This window comes from Artemia sp. Qi Xiang Cuo, chromosome 19 (assembly GCF_049724085.1).
Source record: "Artemia sp. Qi Xiang Cuo chromosome 19, ASM4972408v1, whole genome shotgun sequence".
Taxonomy (NCBI): Eukaryota; Metazoa; Arthropoda; class Branchiopoda; order Anostraca; family Artemiidae; genus Artemia; species Artemia sp. Qi Xiang Cuo.
Window position 1 is genome coordinate 54085284 of NC_142812.1, and position 14964 is coordinate 54100247.

General features: G+C 35.6%; 1 protein-coding gene across 2 annotated transcripts in view; it reads left to right on the forward strand.

The window, feature by feature from the left end:
• The first annotated feature begins 348 nt into the window (after positions 1 to 348).
• The window catches only part of sd (TEA domain transcription factor 1 homolog scalloped), a 225986-nt gene continuing 211370 nt past the window's right edge, over positions 349 to 14964 (forward strand). The window contains exon 1 of one of the 2 annotated variants that reach the window (XM_089105600.1): positions 349 to 449. The gene's annotated coding sequence lies outside the window, so the exon portion shown is untranslated. The remainder of the gene's footprint in view (positions 450 to 14964) is intronic. The other variant, XM_089105602.1, reaches the window with a different exon arrangement.

A 14964-nucleotide genomic window follows, 5' to 3' on the forward strand; every position in this document is an offset into this window, starting at 1 on the left:
TTTAAAAAATATAAAAACTGTGACAATGGTCTCTTTCAAGCCTAAGACAAAAAACTTTTCTGGGAAACAATTCATAATTTCCTGTATAAACAGCCTCTTAAAATTTGGACACCTTAAAAATTTTTGCAGATACCCCTCTCCCCCTCTCCCAGAAAAATATCAATAAGCACCGATCCTCTACATCCCGCCCACTCAAGTCTACCTACCTGGGGCATCCACCCAGGTGCAAGTCTTGTTCCAAGATTTTGTCTGATGACGTATGCCAGCCAGTGTGTGACGTCACTGAGTGATCTGCGCATAGGATCGGATAACCAGCGTTCCTGAAAGATTCTTTGTTCATTCTTCGCATACCAGTGTGAATACCAAGGAGAATTAAAAAACTAAGTTGTTTTTTCATTTTTAATTTGTTTTTACTTATTTATTGGAAGTATTATATTCTTTGAAATAAGGTAAGAACCTGTTTTTTATTTGTATTTTTTGGTGCTGTTTTGTGTGAGATTTTTGGTCTATCAAGAAAAGTAGGCTTAGCCTAATAGCATAGGCTAGCCTAGTTGACGATTGTATAATGGGACATGTTTTATAATAGGCCTGTATCTAAGTTATCTGGAAGTAGTGTAGTTTTTTCCTAATCGATTTAATGAGTTTTCCTTATGCTCGGGTAAGCCTAAGTAAATTTTTGGCATACCAGGAAAATATTTTAAATTTTTTTTTTTTTGTCCTTATTCAGGTTAAGCATCTTTGGTAAACTTAAGGTGTTTTCTTAATTTTATACAAGGCCTATTTCTCGTCAATATTCGTTTCAAAATGCCAATTTAGAGGCAAAAACCAAGAATGTAGGCTAGCCTAGCCAACGGTGGTGGATCCAGGGGGCGAGGGGGGCGCGCGCTCCCCTAACGTAGTCTAAAGCAGTGTAGTTTACTTAATTAACGTAAGTTTGCGTTATTTAAACTTGCTCCTAACGCAAGTTTATCGGATCAACCTATTTTGCGCCACCCTAAAAAAAACCTGGATCCGCCCCTGCCAGCCAAGGGCTATATCCAAACATTGGAGGGGGACTGGGCATGATTTTGATGACGGCGGTAATTATTTTTGGAAAAAGTTTCACTGTAGGGTACGAATTAAGAAAGTAAAATTCAATGCTCCTCCTAAATATTATATTTGGTGTCATCGCAATTGCCCCCCTTTATAGGGCTAAATATTAAAGTTTAGCACTTAAATATTACGTAATTTTACGTACTAAAGTTTAACAAAAAAAGAAGGAGGAAAGGAGGAAAATTATTTTGCAAAACATTTTGCAAAACAAAATTTGCAAAACAAAATTTGCAAAACAAAATTTCCATTTTGCAAAACAAAATTTGTAGCACCCAAATGCAGCCACTAAAATCTTTTTTCTTCAATAAACTGTTTCGATTGGTTTCAGGGGCGTAGCTCCAGCATTTTTATGGGGCGTGGGGGTGCAAGAGGGGTCCAGGTACTTGTCTATTGGTAAAATTCTCCTTTAGCTACTTTTGGCTATCTTGGAAAGGGGTTAGGTTAGGAAAGCAAAACTTTCAGGGATGGGTCTACAGGCTAAAGTATAGGTAAATATATACCAAATCCTATTATTGAGTTACGAATAAAGTGAATACACCATTCTATGCCTTTTTTATGCTGATTACGAATATAATAATCATTTCTATCGGAAATGAATTTTAGCCCCCACCCCCTTTATATATGCCAATTCAGGGTATATATTTCTACATTAGGGGGTGGGGGTGGGGTCAAATTTTATTTCTGATGTAAATGGGAGGTAAGTTTAAACTTTACCCCCCCCCCCCTAATGTAGAAATATATACCCTGAATTGGCATATATAGGGGGGGGCTAAAATTAATTTCTGATAGAAATGATTATTATATTCATAATCAGCATAAAAAAAGGCATCGAATGGTATATTCACTTTATTCCTAACTCAATAATATGATTTGGTATATATTTACCAAAGTATATCCCGGGAAGGTATTTTGAAGTACCTACCTCTTCTTCTTCTTCTCCCTGTAGAGGGTCATGACCTTTGATGACCTTTAAAATCTGTGTGATATAAAAGTGAAACCTTGCAAAATAGATCTTCCACTTAAATGAAGTACGATAAAATTGTTTTTAGCTTCACAACTTTGATCAATCCCAATTTGTAAGATTTTAAAGATATGCAAACATACTTCCTAAATTTTGAAAAAAAAAAAACATTAATATGGCTTAAAATTCTACTCAAATAACAGGAATCTCATTTTCAGAACTAAAGCCAGAGAAAAAGAAACTGATAACTGAAGACTAAGGTAAAATATTGTTTTGTCTGAATTTCAATAGGTATAATAGATCTGTTACGTAGGCAAATTTCAGGACCCTCTAGAGGGAGAAGGAGTGGAGGTAGGTACTTCAAAATACCTTCCCGGGACATACTTTGGCCTGTAGATCCATCCCTGAAAGTTTCATTTTCCTAAACCAACCCCTTTCCATGATAGCCAAAAGCAGCTAAAGCAGAATTTTACGGTAGCCAAAAGTAGCTAAAGTAGAATTTTACCAAAAAACAAAATATGATGAAGATAGAATACTTTATTAGCAAAATTGTGAAAACTACTACTACTACTACTACTAACAACTCATCGCAGCACCAAGCCGCCTGAGGCCAACACAGCTACGCACGCTCCTCCTCCACCCCAATCTATTCAAAGCCTCCCTTTTTACACCCGTCCACGAAGGTCCCATTTCCTTTAAATCTTTCTTTATGACGTCCTCCCAACCCAGGCGGGGACGACCTGCTTTCCGTTTAGCCCTAGATGGTTGGCCGAAAAGAACAATCTTCGGCAATCTGTCATCCTTCATCCGAACAACATGTCCTAACCACCTCAACCTTTCTTTCATTATAGACCTAGAAAGCGGTATTGAACCACATTTTTCGTATAGCCTATTGTTTGAAATACGGTCAGTCAGCCGGGTACCCAGAACAATCCTTAAGCAATTTCTCTGGAAAACATCTAGCAAATCTTCATCCGCTTTTCGGAGCGTCCATGCTTCAGAGCCATATTTGACCACTGTCATCACTGTAGCTTCTAAGATTCTAATCTTGGTTTGCAGACTTATCTTCCTATTCTTCCAGACTTTTTTTAACTGTGAAAAAACACCCTGAGCCTTGGCTATTCTATTCTTAACATCTTCACTGCTCCCACCATCTTTACTAATAATACTACCAAGGTAAGTGAAGCTGCCCACCTGATCAATCTTTTCATTACCCAACGTCACTTTTTCATCTTCACTGATTCCTAGCCTTAGTGACTTGGTCTTCCTAACATTAATTTTCAAACCAATACTAGCACCCTGAACTCGCAAAACCTCTAAAACTTCATTCATTTTGCTCACACTTTCATCTAGGATGCTTAAATCATCAGCATAATCTAAGTCCGGGAGACTTTTTCCTCCCAATTTGATTCCGTGGTCTCCAATTGCCTTTCCTGTGCTCCTTAAGACAAAGTCCATCAAAATAATCCATATAAAGGGGGATAGAACACAATCCTGCTTAACTCCTGATTTAATACAAAACCAGCTGCTAACCTCATTTCCTACCTTAACCGCAGCAGTGTTACTCTCGTACATAGCACTAATCACTTTAATGTATTTGTCTGGTATACCATACAAGGATAAAACCTTTACTAAAGCTCCTCTATCAACAGAATCGAACGCTTGCTCATAATCTATAAAACTGAGGACCAAAGGTGTTTGAAAACTTAGGCACTTCTCAATTATTAACCTAAGAGTGAAAATTTGGTCAACACATCCTCTACCTTTTCTAAAACCGCACTACTCTTCTCTTAAAACTTTGTCTACGGCATCTCTCAGTCTAAAAAGTATCATATTACTAAGCAATTTGCTACCTACAGAGACCAGACTAATGCCTCGATAATTACCACACTCACTTTTATCACCTTTCTTATAAAGTGGCCTAATTAAGGTTTTCCTAAAATCGTTAGGTACTTCCCCTTTTTCAAAAATCATATTCATAATCTTCAATAACTTATTTCTAACCTAAGAGCCACCATATTTAAGAAACTCATTTACTACCCTATCAGCACCTGGAGCCTTATTATTCTTTAATCCTTTTAGTACTGTTTCTAATTCCTCCTCACAAAACAAATCTTCCTTCACATCCAAGGTATCACAAACTTTTTCATTTTCCTCTATATTTTTTCCTGCAACTCTATCTCGGTTAAGCAAATTCTCAAAATGTTCGGCCCATCTTGCTTTAGCTTTTGTCTTATCGCTAATTGCCACCCCATTCCTATCTTTAACTGGGACAAGTCCGGATTGACTACTACCTCTCAATTTGTTAACGTGCCAGTACAATATTTTACTATTATGCCGTCTAGCTGCATCTTCTAAATCCTCGGCAATTTTATCCATGGCCTCCACTTCACACCTCCTTAGTTCATATTTCAATACTTTCTCCACTTTCTTTACATTTCTTTTATTTTCATGTGATCTATCACTCAGATAATTCTTGTACAAGTCCTTTCTCCTTTCTATTAAACATAAAGCTTTTTCACTAATATTCTTATCTTCAGTTCTAGCTTTCTTACCTAATACACCTTCAGCAACTTCACAAATTATTTTTCTAAAATTATTCAAACCATCTTCCACATTATCAAATTTTAAACTCTCAAGTATAGTATTCAACTGTTCCTGGAAAATTTCTCTCAAATTCTCATCCTGGAGTCTACTAACATCATAACTTCCCGGGAGGTAATTACCCTTCCAATTTTTCAGCTTTAAATTAACCCTTGACACTACTAGATGGTGATCTTTACTTTTAACATAAATAACAGCACTCCTATATACCCTAGTATCTTGTATTGATCCTGCCAGTCTTCGATTTACTATAACACAATCAATAAGGTTTGCTGTCTTACCATCACGTGAATACCATGTTAGCTTATGAGCCATTTTATGACCAAACACCGTATTGGTTATAACTAGATTGTTATACCTACAAAATTGCAAAAGTCTGTATCCATTACTGTTTTCTTTTCCTACACCAAATTTACCTAAGCTGGGATACCATCTATCCTTATTTCTACCAACCTGGGCGTTAAAATCTCCCAGCAATAACATCATATTTCTACCTGGGACCGTGTCTATTTGCTCCTGTAACTGTAAGTAGAATTCATCTGAGTCACTAGTATCTCCATCAGTCGGTTCTACAGGGGCGTATACTACTATAACTGATACCTTGAACTTACTAGTCATAAAATGAGCAATTAGTATTCTATTATTAATACCTTCCCAGCCTAAACAAGACTTAGCCGCTTCCTTATTCATCATGAGCCCTACTCCCTGTCTATATAACCCATCCTTCCTGCCTGAGTAAACAAATTCTATATCACCTAATTTCATGCTTCCTACCCCTGGGATATGAGTTTCTGAAACTCCTAATAGATCTAGTTCGAATCGTCTGAATTCGTCAGTCAAAATGTCGATACGATAGTAATTTTTTAATGTCGTAACATTCCAAGTTCCAATTTTCATGTTCTTTAAATCATTGAAATTTTTTTCGCCTCAGGAAAAGCAATGATCCCGGATACCAGTGCAGGACGGGGATCACATATCTTCTCAAGTCTACACCGAAGTGCTTAAGCCGGCTTAGAACCGGACAGCAAGAAGTCCCTGGGACCTCCATGAATGGAGGCTTTGTGCAATCCTGGGCCCATTTTGGTCACAACATGGTTTTCAGCGCTTGGCGATGCTCTTCTATCAACAAGAGTCGAAATCCTGCACAGACAATCTCAAGCCTATTACCTCCAACTCATTATATATTCATGCCTACAAATATTATGCTACTACGGGAGGCAACCCGTAATAGATAAATTAGCTAGGAAGAGGTTTTTCAGCCCAAATACGCCCATCAAAACATACCAAGCCCCGAAGAATTATCCATTAGTCAGAATCCCGTGCGAATGCTGTTTCATTTACTAGGCTATAATTTCCTCGAGGGGCGCCACTCCTTAAGTGGGAATAGAGTTTACGACAAGGTCCCCGGTATTGCTGATACCCTAAAATTATTGAGGCAGCCCTTTGTAGAGGCTGTTGTCCATAGATCTGGATCTTCCGCCCTGCCACAGTTGTCCTCCTTGAGAGGATCCTCCCACGCTGGTGTTCTGCATCACCATGCAATTTAACTCATTGCTGGGAGAAGGTTTGCAACTCATGGAACTTGTGGATAAACAAGTGGACCCTGTTGATTGTACATTTGAGTGGCCTTCTTCCTCCTCTACCTGTATTTATGACCCCGGGCAAGGGTACCCCAGATTCTATTATGGACCCCCAGGGACAAGGTCCCCCCTTGGTCCATGCCTCCTATGGAGGTAAACTACATATCTGTAGAGTGTTCCCCTATCGCCACCTGGGGACATGCTGAATGGCCTGGGGAGGCCAGACAAACGGATCACTTTTGTTTTGCAAAGGCAATAACTCAGTGACATATTTAACCTACTACTTATAAATATACATAACTCACTGACTAGGCTTATATAAGTTATATACAGAAATATATAACTCAGTGACATATTTAGCCTACTACTTAAAATATGTGTAACTCACTGACTAGGCCTATATAAGTTATATACAGAAATATATAACTCAATGACACATTAAACCTACTACTTATAAATATCTAGCCTAATTTAATGATTCACTTCAACTAATATCTAATATCTTCAACTAATAAACTAATATCTAGCCTAATTTATTGATTTACTTCAACATTAGCTTGCAAAACTAATGTAAACCCTATATCTAGCCTAATTTAATGATTCACTTCAGCTAATATCTAATATCTTCAACTAATGAACTAATATCTAGCCTTGATTCACTTCAACATTAGCTTGCAAAACTAATGTAAAACCAATATCTAGCCTAATTTAATGATTCACTTCAATTAATATTTAATATCTTAAACTAATAAACTTATATCTAGCCTAATTTATTGATTCACTTCAACATTAGCTTGCAAAACTAATGTAAAACTAATATCTAGGCTAATTTAATGATTCACTTCAACATTAGCTTACAAAACTAATGTAAAACTACTATCTACGCTAATTAATTCATTTACTTCAAAATTAGCTTGCAAAACTAATGTAAAACTATTAGCTAGGCTACTTTATTCATTTGCTTCAACATTAGCTTGCAAAACTAATGTAAAACCAATATCTAGCCTAATTTAATGATTCACTTCAACTATTATCTAATATATTCAACTAATAAAATAATATCTAGCCTAATTTATTGATTTACTTCAACATTAGCTTGCAAAACTAATGTAAAACCAATATCTAGCCTAATTTAATGATTCACTTCAACTAATATCTAATATCTTCAACTAATGAACTAATATCTAGCCTAATTTATTGATTCACTTCAACATTAGCTTGCAAAACTAATGTAAAACAAATATCTAGCCTAATTTAATGATTAACTTCAACTAATATCTAATATCTTCAACTAATAAACTAATATCTAGCCTAATTTATTGATTCACTTCAACATTAGCTTGCAGAACTAATGTAAAACTAATATCTAGGCTAATTTAATGATTCACTTCAACTAATATCTAAAACTACAACTTGGAAATATGCTCCAGAACGAAGAAATGTCCTCAAGAATCGCGTTAAAATGAATTCTGCCTTCTGCCTTTGCTGTCGCCCGCCACATGTAGGCCTACTCTACTAAGTTTGAATGTAAGTGATGGCGGGATATACCTCGGTGCCGCTCGTTCCTCCACTTTTCGGAACCCCAAATTCTCTCTACTTTTTGGGTAGGGTGGGATTAAAATACATTTTCAAAATGTAAGGGGGGGCTCAATTTTCTCCAATGAAAATATCAAAAAGTGTATATCAAAATATCAAAAACTGTATTTTGGGAAATTTACTATAGTTTGACTACATCTAATGGAAAATGCTAATAAATAAAAGTAGTACCAGCGGATTCCTCATTACGTTCACTTTACATATCATAGTCGCTACCCCCCCCCCTTATATCGTCCGATATATGTATACGCAATTACTTAGTATATTTGAAAAAAAAAACATTGGATCGATAATTAATTAGTATTATTCTTTTTTCTCTCTATCTTATTTTTCCCTATGCCTTCCCGGTAAACCTTAACCGGGTTATTTAGGTCATTGCATGCACGCCGGGGATGGGGCCTTTACGTCTGATTCCCCTAGAATTGCAAGACTGCAGTTTTTGCCTCAGTCTTTCATATTTGTTTAAGATTCGTGTGTTTTCCAATTTATCCCCTCCCCAAAACTTTTTTGGGTACTTCTGCATTATATGGGAATTTCTAAAAATTCAAGTTTGGTTAATGCTAAAGAAATAAAATAAAGTAGGATGATATAATAGTTTAGAAACAAATTTGGGCTATATATTTGCACATTAGGGGGTGGGGGTAAAGCATAGCATATATTAAATAAGTAACCTAACCTAATCTAGGTATCTTCCCCCTTAAAACCCCAAAAAACAACAGTTTAAATATCGTAAACGCAATAAAAACCACGCCTTGCATTGCATCACTCTATAGCGGTCTCTTGAATGGGCGGGTTTTTCGTGACTGGTTTCCTTGTAAATGCCCATATAGCGCCCAAGTACCCTGTTACCTGGTCAAATGATGGAAACACAATACTTTAGTAACAAAATTATGAAAACTACAGCAAATAATTATGGTGGGGGCCGTCCAGACCGCATTATATTAAATACCAAACTTAACCCAATCAAAATACCATCTCTATGTATTAAAGATTTAATAAAAACTATACCTGCAACGTAAATTTCAACTGAGCCTAAACTAGTTTTGTTTGGATACTGCCGTCCAAAAACAGGTTATTGTCTCAAATGTAGATCCGCATCCTCGAGTGTTTACCATATAATATGGGAGTACCAAAATTTTAATCGAAGTAGAGGCTGGCCATAATTTAGGTCAATCCTATCCCGTCAAAACTCCAGAGAAGGAAGTCCCAAACATTCCAGACAACACTGCAAGGCCGTATCCAGGGCGGAGGGTAGGGGGTTTGAACCCTCCCCCCCCCCGAAATGTTTGTTTGACTAGTTAAAACCTAAAAAATGGGTATAAACAAATTTTGTATGCGTTTTTTGAGGGTTTTTTGGGTAAAAATCTGTCTTCAAGGTTTTGACTATTTTCCCCTTTTTCCATTACCCGAAGCCAGAAGATTTTATGTATATTTTTCGTTTTATGTAATTTATTTATTTTTATGCTTATTAGGACCCTTTCCCCCACGCACACAATAGAACACCTTCCTTTCAAGTGGAAATTCCTACGTGTCTAGTCCATGGGCGCACATAGGCTGAATTTTAGGGGGGGCTTACCTGGTCTAATCAGCACTTTGTTTTGAGTTTATAAGTATATCAAACTGACAATCCACAGTCATTTTTTTTTTCAGTAAAGCCTAAGTTATGTTCTGGTCTTGAGAAGGCATGGGGGTCGTCATCCCTAGTAATGTTAGTTTTTGCTCGTTTTGAGTTTGACTCGGCTATTTATTATAATTTCTGTTCGTTCATCCTTTTATCACCCTGTCGTTAGCATCATTGTTCGTATTAATGTAATGAAGAGTTTTTTTTTTGTCATGTATTTGAATTTTAAATGCATGTTTGTGTCCTTTTTCTTCTTTTTTTTCTTTTTGTTTTCTTTAGTGATTACTCCGTCTACTTTACCTTTTGTACCTTCTTTTGACGGGCAATAAATGAATAATAATAATAATAAATACTTTATTTACAAAATTCTGAAAACTCCAACAAAGAATTATGATGCGGGGGGGGGGGGCACAGAACGCATTATATTAAATATGAAACTTAACCTAACCCAATCAAATTACCATCTTTATGTTAAATATTTAATAAAAAAAATTTTAAATTTTTAAATATTTAATAAAAATATTTAATAAATATTAAAAAAAAAATTCTTTGGATAGTGCCGGCCAAAAAACGGTTTTGTCTGATCCTTCTCGAGTGTGTACCATGTAATATGGAAGTACCAAAAAAAAACTCATACCACTTGAACTTGATTCGCCTGTGCCCCTTTTAAGTCTAGAAATTGCGCCCCTTTTAAGCCAAGAAATTTCGCCCCTTCTTCGGATAATATGCCTTTTGCTACATTTTATCTTGCAAAGTAGTAGTTAATTTACTGAACGTTTCAGGAATGGGCCTTGTGTCTAATTTGTGCCTCGAGAAGGTTTTTCGAAGGTACTCCAACCCTCCCCCTCCTCCCAAAGGGTACTGGCCTTTGATGAGCTTCGAAAAATTTAGTGAAATATCTTGGGCCTTGCCACGGAAATATCTTGCTATTATGCTATTCCAAGGAAATATCTTGGCCCTTGCTGTTATGAAGTTAGAATTGTTTTACTAATGTGCTTCCTTCTCAACAGCCCCAATTCTAAGCTTATACCGATTTAAGCTCTGAATTTGTTCCTGGAAATTTAATTTGCTCAACTCAACCAGCTTCCAGAATAGCGAACGTCCCTACATATAGATAATGAATCCCAGCTACCAAAATCCAAAATTCTTCATCTAGAATTTGACCATTAAATACAGCACTTACACCTGCCAACATTCTGGTTTATTTATAACTGGCTCTTTTTTTCTTGTTTTTCTACTTCCGTCGGTAGAGACAAAAAAATCTATGGAGCTCTACCATGGCAAGCAGGACCATTCCTAGGTTGGTGGTGCCAGGGGCAAAGTAAGTTATTTCAAGTCTGTGTCGTGGCGTCCCACCAGCCGTGGCGCCGCCCTCTAGCCATGGCGCCCGGAGCAGTTTTCCCTTGTACCCCCTAGAACGGCCCTGGTGACAAGTAGCTTGTGTAATCCCCTGCCCTAATATTTAACATACCAATTCCCCCCCCAAAATTCGCTGCTTTTAATGTCCTCGATCATTTAGCAGTGTTTTAAGTATAAATATATTAAAACAGTGACGAATATAAGTGACGAATATATAAGTGACGAATATAAATATATTCGTGACTGATTGCTGCAGATAGACGGAAGGAATGAGAAGAAAATAATATCCAATTCAATTTTAGTGCCCCCTCCTCTCGTAAAAAATTTAAAAACACCCTACACACATTCAAAATAAATATTAGTTTTTGTGTTTTTTTGGAGGGGGGGGGGGAGGTTCAAAAGTGGACTATAGACCCAACCTCAAATGTTCTCCGTTTTATCTAAGTTTCTCTAGGAGAAATAGTCTTTAGGTTGACTCCCACCTTCTGTATGCCTGTAATCACAACCCAAATTTGAAAAATACGTGGTTTTAAATTTTACGCCCTTCCTAGAAAGAAGGATATATATATATATATATATATATACATACACACACACACATACACAGACACAGAAAAAAACAAAAAAAAACACAAACACACAGACACACACACATACAGACACACAGACACACACACACAGTCACAAAGACACAAGCACACACACAAAAATAGACACACACACACACACGCACACATACATATATATATATATATATATACATATATATATATATATATATATATATATATATATATATATATATATATATATATATATATATATATATATATATATATATATATATATATATATATATATATATATATATATATATATATATATATATATATATATATATATATATATATATATCCTTCTTTTCTAGGAAGTAAGTAAGATTTAAACCACGCATTTCTTCAAATCCTAGGGTTGCGCCATGACTGGCATACTGTAGGTTGGTGAGTCTCCCTCCAGACTATTTCTCCTAGAGATACTTGATAATACGGAGATATATTTGATGGTTATATATATTTATATATATATATATATATATATATATATATATATATATATATATATATATATATATATATATATATATATATATATATATATATATATATATATATATATATATATATATATATATATATATATATATATATATATATATATATATATATATATATATATATATATATATATATATATATATATATATATATATATATATATATATATATATATATATATATATATATATATATATATATATATATATATATATATATAATTATACCTTGAAAATAAAGCAAAACAAAGGTTCCGATTCACACAAGAAATAATTGATTACATCTAGCCCCCTTCCCCTCTGCTTGGGTGGGGTATTGGTTTTATGCAGTTTTGACTTTACATTCTAAAAATTCTGTCGAGCAGAAAAAATGTATAGGTGGTACACAAGTGCGATCCCCAGGGGGACCAGATATTTTTTCTGAGTAAGGAGGGTATGTTCAAGCTTGGCGGCCAATTTTTCTGATTTTCTGAGGAAGGGGTCGTTCGGACGGTTGTCGGGTCTGATTTCCTCTCGTCTATATGGAGGTCACAGTTTATAGAATTATTCAGTAAGTTTATCGCAGATCATTTCTGGTCTTCATTCTCGGTACGAACAAAAAGCTCCTCCCACTTATTCATAATAGCGGGTTTCCACTTGCTTCATATCCAAAATAAATCTGTCTTATCTACCCGTGAAAATATCTAATGCCGCTTATATTTATATCTGCAAAAACGTTCTCTGGAGCACTCGTACCTTGACCCGGGTTTTTATAATGGGTGAGATAGGGTATGATCATACTGCTAATTCTATAAACTGTGATGGAGGTATTTTAGGGTCTGGTCTAGGCCCCCCTCTGATAATCTGCTACCATATGAGTTTTTGGACAGATCGTGTCTGTTCGTCTCCCCAATTATGTTTTCAGAATGCTCACTCTTTTAGGACAAAATAACCAATCAGCAAAAATAAACTTCTTAAAAGTAATCAATAATGATTTTACAGTTTGCGTTATCTCAAAAGTCAAAAGGCTCTCAGGTACGTTCTGGTTATTACCCAATACTTTTTATCAGTTAAAACCGGTTTTAATATTCAAACTTGACTTGGTAGACGGTTTTTTTTTTCTTAGAGCCTTGCTTAAAGAAAAAATCAGGAAAAATAGAGAGAAACACCTGTGTTTAGCCAAGCATGACTTGGAGTCGCCCAGTAAACGCAATGATGTAACCGATAGTCAAAAGGCTAGCGAACTGATGTCATTTTCAAAACCGCAGAAAATAAGAATAAAGAGTTTTAATTAATTAATTCAATGCATAGGTGCACACAGTGTAGAACTTTATTGGGGTTTAGGGTATTTTTTGGGCAAGGGGCGTATGCATTTAGTAAATTCAGTAAAAAAGGTACTTGTCTATTATATAAAACGCACTCGAGATGTGAAGTTTAGTGGATGTTAATGAAATAAACAAAATTATTATGAAAATATAATATTATAGAAACAAATTTGGGCTATATATTTGCACATTAGGGGCTAAGACCCAATGGTCTTAGGCAATTTTGGTGAGACCCAAAGTTTTCCTGGGGATGGTGTTTGTCTCTTACTTTACTTCTTTCTTACTTTTACTGTTAAGCTTAAACACAAATACAAAAAAGGTCAAAGGGTACTTACGTGTTCTAGCAACTGCATTCAAGTTCTTGATCTGAGTAAAACCGGTTTCTCTGTCTGCATAAGGAGATAATTAACTTAGTCTCAGTGAGAAAAATTACAATGCAGGTATACTTTAATTAAATATTTAATATATAGAGTTGGTCAGGTTAGGCTAAGCTAGGTTAGGTACTTAATATATGGTGTTCTGGGCGGACTGCTTTCCATTATTCTCTGTTGTATTTCCCATAATTTTGTTACTAAAATACTGTATTTTCATCATATTTTGGTATATTTCATTATGAATATCCTAACTTCACTTCTTTGCTGTGGTCGCTATAACACGTAAGTACCAGTAAAAGGGTTTGAAGGGGAGAGACGAACCCTTCAGGTTTTTCCCTTTAGTCCCCTTTTTAGTTCACTTTCATCTTGGTTTTATTTGTTGGCTTTATCACGGTTTTACTTTCGTATTTTGTATTGATTTTTTTTATTTTGCTTTCACCGTTATTTCTTTTTGTTATATTCAAAACGCGTTTTAGACATTTGATTACTATGGGGCGGAGTTTGCTCTTGACTTGGTTTCAGCTACTGCTATAACCATGAAAGTTTTTAGTTCATTTTAGTTCATTCATTATTTTTCAGTCTTATTAAAAATTTTACCCGTTTTTAGTATATATTTTCTTCATTTGTAACCCTTAAAAGCTATTTCGGGTGGAAAGCTATTTCGAATGGGATGGAAAGAGATTGTAAGCAGAGATTTGGAGGAAGTGGGAACTTCATTGAAGGGAATAAGGAATTCAAGCTTGAATACGGTGGCTGAGAGGAGTATGTAAAAACTATATTAGCATCAGACAGGTTAGTGCTGCGATGGGTTGTTAGCAGTAATAATTGTTAAAAAATATCTGTATTTTTATGACTGATTCAGATATATTGAGTAATATCTGACATGGTCTGTGGCTTAGCCACAACGCTATTCTATTGACTAATCTGATTTTAAAAATTGAGGCTAAGCCTCGCATTGTCCACGAAGGATGTACCTGTTATGGCAAACATGTACCGAGGGGCAGGCACAGACAGAGTAATTTTTGTCGGGATAGGGGAACGAAAAGAAGTAAAATTTCTATTAGATAAATTGAATAAGAAGTGTACAGAAATTTCGAAAAATTTAGGGTTTCGGGGGTAAGCTGGGCGCTCCCTTCTTACGTCCCTGCCCAGGATGTTTCTGGGGCCAGCACCCCTTGAGTATTGTTTTTTATCCACAATCTCCTATAATTTACATTTTAAATGTTTATTTTTTTTTTGGGGGGGGGGTATTTTTTTCTGCTTAACCTTAAGTTTTGCAAATTTTGTGCTAGGGGTTCAGCTTATGCAGAGCTGCAATTTTCCGACTCCAGTCTGACTAATCCTGAGCCTGTCTAAGAG